Source organism: Antechinus flavipes, chromosome 1 (assembly GCF_016432865.1).
Source record: "Antechinus flavipes isolate AdamAnt ecotype Samford, QLD, Australia chromosome 1, AdamAnt_v2, whole genome shotgun sequence".
In the NCBI taxonomy this organism is placed as follows: domain Eukaryota; kingdom Metazoa; phylum Chordata; class Mammalia; order Dasyuromorphia; family Dasyuridae; genus Antechinus; species Antechinus flavipes.
Window position 1 is genome coordinate 230,054,554 of NC_067398.1, and position 6,000 is coordinate 230,060,553.

Consider the following 6,000-nt stretch of genomic DNA (forward strand, 5'->3'; position numbering starts at 1 on the left):
AATACAAACAAAGGAGCAGATACCTCCCAGTGCCTTTGCTCCCTAGGAGAACTCACTTCTGACTTTTTAAAGGTGGGGATCTGTCCTCCCTAGGAAAGTCATATACCCCTGGCCATTCCTTTTGTTGGGGCTAGATAATAATATTCTAGGAAATCCAAGCCACAGAGGGAATGGAGAGTTGTTAAAAGGGGGGACAGGATTAAAAAGGGGAAAAGCTGGGATCTCATGAACTTTTGGGATCATAGGATCATTTCACCTCATCATTACCTTCTGCCTCTCTGATTAGAGAGTCACCATTTAAGGAGAGAGAGCTAAGACATCTCTTTTCTCACCTGGCTGCATAGTTTGGGATTTCTGTTTGTTGTTATTGCTGCTGTTATCCTATTCTTCATGACCTCATTTGGGATTTTTTGGCAAAGACCAATGGTTTGTCATTTCCTTCTCCAGCTCATTTTATAGATGAAGAAACTGAGACAAACAGGGTTAAATAACTTGCCCAGGGTCACACCCCTAGTAAGTAAATAAAGCCAACGTTGAATTCAGATCTGCCTGAATCCAGACCCAGCATTCTATACACTCTGCTGTCTAGCTGCCCCAGAAGTCAGCTGTGCCCACAGTCAGGTTCTTTCCCTGGCACACTTCCTTCTTCTCAGCTTTCTTTTGTGTTTTGTCTTCCCCCATTAGATTGTAGAGAGCAAAGACTGTCTTTTTTTTTCCATATATGTATGTCCAGAACATAGCACAGTGCCTGGTACGTAGCAGACATTTAAATGTTTATTGACTATATATTATATATATATATGTGTGTGTGTATATATATATGTATATATGTATACATATATATATATATACTATATATTGACTATTTATATAGGCTTTAGAGCAGGAATTTACCTTAGAAATACAGCACAACTTCCTAATTTTGCAGACCAGAAAACTGAGACCCATGAGGTTTAAATAATTTGGCTAAGATTCAAATCACATGTCTAGGATTTCAACTCAGATCTTCCTTGTCCCTATCTTTCTCCCCATCTCTTCTTTATAGAATCATCTGAGAATTAAAGCAGAATTCCTAGTTCAGATTTAAAAAAAAAAAAAAAAAGCTAGAGAATGTCTCCAGTAGTAGGGAGGAAGATAAAAGACAGTTATATATTTTTTTAACATAGAGAAAGGAAATGGTACAGTCCTGGAGCCTTTACCAAGTGGCCTTGACCTGATGAGGATGGACTCAGCTGGATCTACAGATACTCTCCTTCTGTCCTGCTTTATGCCACGATTTTTAATCTCAACATGCTCTATTAACATAGAATGCCCATTTGTCTTGGAAGATGCTGCTTCACCAGGCTTTATTCTACAAGTTGTTCCTTTGGCCTGTCCTGTTCCTCTCCATGGTTGTAATGCACTCTCTCCTGGCCTTTACCTTTTGGAATCCTTACTTTTCTTCAAAATTTAGCTCAGTGACAGCCATTTCTTCCATGAGGCTGCTTATGAGCCACCAACAGTGACTATCCACTAGATCAGTGGTTCTCAAAGTCTGGTCCACAGCATCCTGGGAATCTCTGAAATCCTTTCAGAGAGTCTACAAATTCATAATTAGTTTTTATTTTTAATTTGATCAATATCTATAACTATAAACCACATAAACAAAAACTCTTTGGACAGATCCTCAATCATTTTTGATAGGATAAAGATATTGAGAACAAAAGTTTGAGGACCACTGCACTAGATGGATAGAGAACTGAAACTGGAGTCAGAAAGACATGAAAGCCTCAACTATTAACTAGCTGGCTATTTAGCTATTTGTTAACTCTACATAAGTCAATTAACTTCTGTCTCAGTTACCCCACCTGTAAAATGTAAAACTTCCAGGGTTATTGTGAAGAATGATGTGATTATCTGTTCAATGCTAACTGTCTTTCTGAGGTAGTTACTATAAATTATATCTGGAGCTGGGTTCAGTGTATGACCAGGGTTAGAGTTCAGTTTGTGGCCATGGGAAAACATGAAGCTTACTAAGCTAATCAGAGATGGAACTGGTGACTTTGATGCCATTAATATCATGCTCTAATTCCTTAGGCTAAGCTAGTTCCATTTGAACTGGAGATTTTCTCCAAGAAGAGCCTGAAGCAAGCCATTGGATAAACCGAAGATTCATGTCAAAAGCATCCCCATGTCCCACCATGTCTGTCTATTAATGCCTTTAGCAATAAAGGAGGGGTATGTTGCAGAAAGATGACTTGGGATGCTACATAAGCAAACTTCTCCCTCCCACTGGCAAGGTGGGAGGACAAGTATAAAAAAGGAAGTTAAATTGCATTCCTTCTAGGAGCCATCCTATGAGGATAACCCTATTGTCTGGACCTTTTTATCAGCTGAATCTGGAAACCAGAGATATAGAATCAACCATCTCGGCTTAGAGTTCTAGTTAAGGGTTTAGGTTTGACAATGGGTAGTTTGAGCTTTTAGGGGGAAAAAAAGCTTTTAGCTTTTACCCACAGAAGGAAGAGAAAGAAATACTCCATTTCTTCCAAGGTTGCAGGAAGAGGATGGTTGAAAACCAAATCTGAGAGAAAGGCAATGTGGTATAAGAGAAAATACAACTAAGAGTCAGGAAACATGAAATTTGTTCTACCGCAGACTGGCTGAATCACTTTGGACAAGTCGCTGTCCCTCTTTGTTCCTCGTTTCTTTACTTGAAAAATGAAAGGGCTGGAAGTTCTCTGTTAGCTTTAGTATTCTGTGTTAGAATTTGATCTGTGACTGAAGATGGGGTTCACTTTGTCACTCTGTGTGGTAAAGAGAAGTCATACTAGAAAGGGAGATCTGGTAGGAGTGCAGAATGACCCAATCTCCCAAATACAAGTATAGAAACTTCTGAATAATTATGGCACCAATATTAAAAGTGAGAGAACCAGGCCAGAGTCCTCACAGTCCCCCATAAAGGCTTTCAGCTCTTCCCTGTTTTTGTTAACTCCTCTGTCAACCACTTCATTCCCTCCCACTTCTCCCCAAATTCAAATCCTACCCATCTTTCAATTAATCATCTTGGGTCTTATCTTTCTCCATGAAGTACCATCCCAATCCTTTGTGAATTCCAAGGAGAATTCTCCTTGTGTCTGTGAAGCATAAGGCACAAGAGCCTCTATTCTGAGACTTAGTTTTTCTCCCCAGTATCTCTCATAGAATTGGGCACACATAAATTCTTGATCAATTAATTGAAGAAGCTTGGTCATCCAACTTTGTATCAAGATCTGGAACTAAAATAGATAAGAGTTTTAGTTAATGGAGAAAACAGAATCATCCTTCTATACATATGTAGAAAAACTACACCATTATTCAGTTGTGTCCAACTCTCCATGACTCTATTTTGGTGATTTCTTGGCAAAGATATTGACATGATTTGCCATTTCCTTCAACTCAATTTGCAGATGAGCAATTGAGGCAAACAGGATTGGTTAGGTGAAATGCTTAGGATCACACAGCTAGTAAGTATCTGAGGCCAGATTTTCACTTAGAAAAATGAATCTTCCTGATTCCTAACTCAGTGCTCTATCCACTGCACCACTTAGTTGCCCTAAGACCCTCTTGAATAGATAAAAACAGAGATCCTTATTGAGATTCTCTCCTTTCAAAGTAGCACCATCTGATTTCTGCTTTAAACTGCAGGAAAGGCAGGTCACACTGAGGCACAGTCACTGAAGCACAAGAAGGTTAAGTGGCCTTGTCCAGGTCACATGTTAGATCTCTTTGAGAGCTTGGACTGGGTGCCCCTATTTCCTTTTGAGTAAATTATCATAGCTGGAAAGGACCTTAGAGGTAATTTAATACAAACTTCTCAATATGCAGATAAGAATATATGGACCCCAGAAGGGCCCACAGCAAACTAGTGGGCAGGAGTTGAGATCTAGATTTCTCTATGCCCATTTTAGTACTCTTTCTCTTGTATATTACCATCTCATCCTTTTCTCTCCTGAGTTCCTCATATCCTAGGGGTTACTGTTTTGAAGGTCCCTCAGATTATATTAAGACGTAGAGGCAATTTATCAAATATTCTGTCTTGGTCACTGTTCCTCTGTTCCACTGTTCCAAAATGACTGGAGTGGAACCAGAGGTCAGGAATATAAAATGTTATAATGCTATGAAAATACACTGATGACCTTCTCTCCTTCCTCTTGGGCTGTCAACAGTTCTGATCAGCCCAGAGCAAAAAATAAAGATGGTCTATCTAGGGAAGGGTAATAGTGAGAATATCAAGGGAAAAGGTAAATAGTGGGAGAGCCGGCCAGAACCTAAGAGCCAGGAACCTGTGAGGCTGGGGGCGGAGGTGGGAGGGGGATGGGGAGAGAAAAGGTGGAAGAAGGAAGAGTGATTAGCCAGAGCAGAGCCACTATTGTGGAAAGAAAGAGGGGTGGGGGCGCCGGAGGCGCGCTGCTAGGAGATAAATATAAAAGCTCACTCTCCAGGGTTCTCATCCTTAGCTCTGGTCCACAAACAAGGGCAGGGTTTGGAGCGCAGAAACTACAGGGGTTGGGAGGAAAAGGCAGAGAAGGCGTACTAATTAGGTAGCTGTGCCCTCCCCCATCCCTGACAGACAAACACACCACACACACATCACATACACACACATACACAACACACACACACATACACACACACGATGTGTAATTAACCTGGGGATTTTACAGACACAGGATGTGCCCTAGACAAGTAGGGAAAGGCCAAAAAAAAAAAAAAAAAAAAAAGGTAGGAGATTAGATATTGGAGAGAATAATTATAAGGATGTCTGTCATCTGTAGGGAAGGAGGGAGGGAGAGAGGAAAGGATGAAGGAAACACGAGGAGGGAGGGAGAGACAGAGACAGAGAGACGCACACACTGAGAGAGACAGAGAGAGCTGTGATGCGATACGTTATGTTTCCGCCAACTGTACCGTAGAAGAGTAGAAGGACTGGGGGCCCCAAGCGTGCGTCGGGGGTTGAGGGGTTGGGGGCGTTCTCAGTGGCGCCTGGTGGGAGGGTCGAGTTTGAGATAGGACCAGCCGCCGCTAGGCTAGGAACACCAGCCGGAGGGCGCTATCTTCAGCATCTCTCAAGGTGAAAGCTCTTTGAAGCTTGAAAGCTTGGGGACCCCTCGGGTTCCCCGAGACTCCCTTTAAAAAGTGGGGAAGTGCTACGTTATTATCTCCCGGATCCCCCAATACCCAGAAGCCACCGATTGCTGTCAGATCTGATTTTCCAGGCACGATCCAAGCTAAATCCCCAAAGATACACAAACCTTGCAGTCCGGAATGCTGTATTTTTCCTGTCAGTCAGTGCTTCGGACACAGCTGGCTAAGCAGAACCGAGAAAGCTGCAGGTGTGTTTCTCTCTCTCTCTCTCTCTCTCTCTCTCTCTCTCTCTCTCTCTCTCTCTCTCTCTCTCTCTCTCTCTCTCTCTCTCTCTTGCCCTTCCTATCTAACCCCGCCCCCGGTTCTCTGGCTTCTGCGAGCAATCTTCGGATCAATCTTCTGATGCCTTCACTGCTTTCAGAAACGGATAGCAGCAGCAGTGCCTCCCCCCCTCCCTTTTAGACAGTCTTTCTTAACCAGACCGCCTTTAGGACCTAGGCATTGGGGTCTAAGAGAGGAGATGTACATATACGTTGTCGTGTGAGTGTGTGTGAGATTTAAGGGGAGGGGGAGATCACAACTCCATGCATCCAGCATATTCTTCCTCTCCCTTGCGTCCCATTTTTCCTTTCTAGGATTATGCCTCCCACCACCTTTCTATTCCCTCCCCATACCAAAAATTGTCTGCAGCTTTCTTTTGACCCCTCACGCTAGTATTTTTGAGCTCAGTGCACCGCTTCTGCTGATTGCTATTCCTGGCAGAGACCGAACACACACACACACACACACACACACACACACACTGCACAGATCACACCGACAAGCTTGTCGCACCCCCCTCCTCGGGAATTTTTTTTTGAGAAAAAAACAAATTAAAAATAAAATTACAATACA

General features: G+C 42.6%; 1 protein-coding gene across 6 annotated transcripts in view; it reads left to right on the plus strand.

The window, feature by feature from the left end:
- RAI1 (retinoic acid induced 1) overlaps positions 1-6,000 on the plus strand; it is a 303,155-nt gene that overhangs the window by 129,772 nt on the left and 167,383 nt on the right. The window contains exon 1 of one of the 6 annotated variants that reach the window (XM_051997635.1): positions 3,391-5,354. The exons of the other annotated variants lie outside the window; for them this stretch is intronic. The gene's annotated coding sequence lies outside the window, so the exon portion shown is untranslated. Of the gene's footprint in view, positions 1-3,390; positions 5,355-6,000 lie in introns of those variants that run through there. 6 annotated transcript variants of the gene reach the window in all.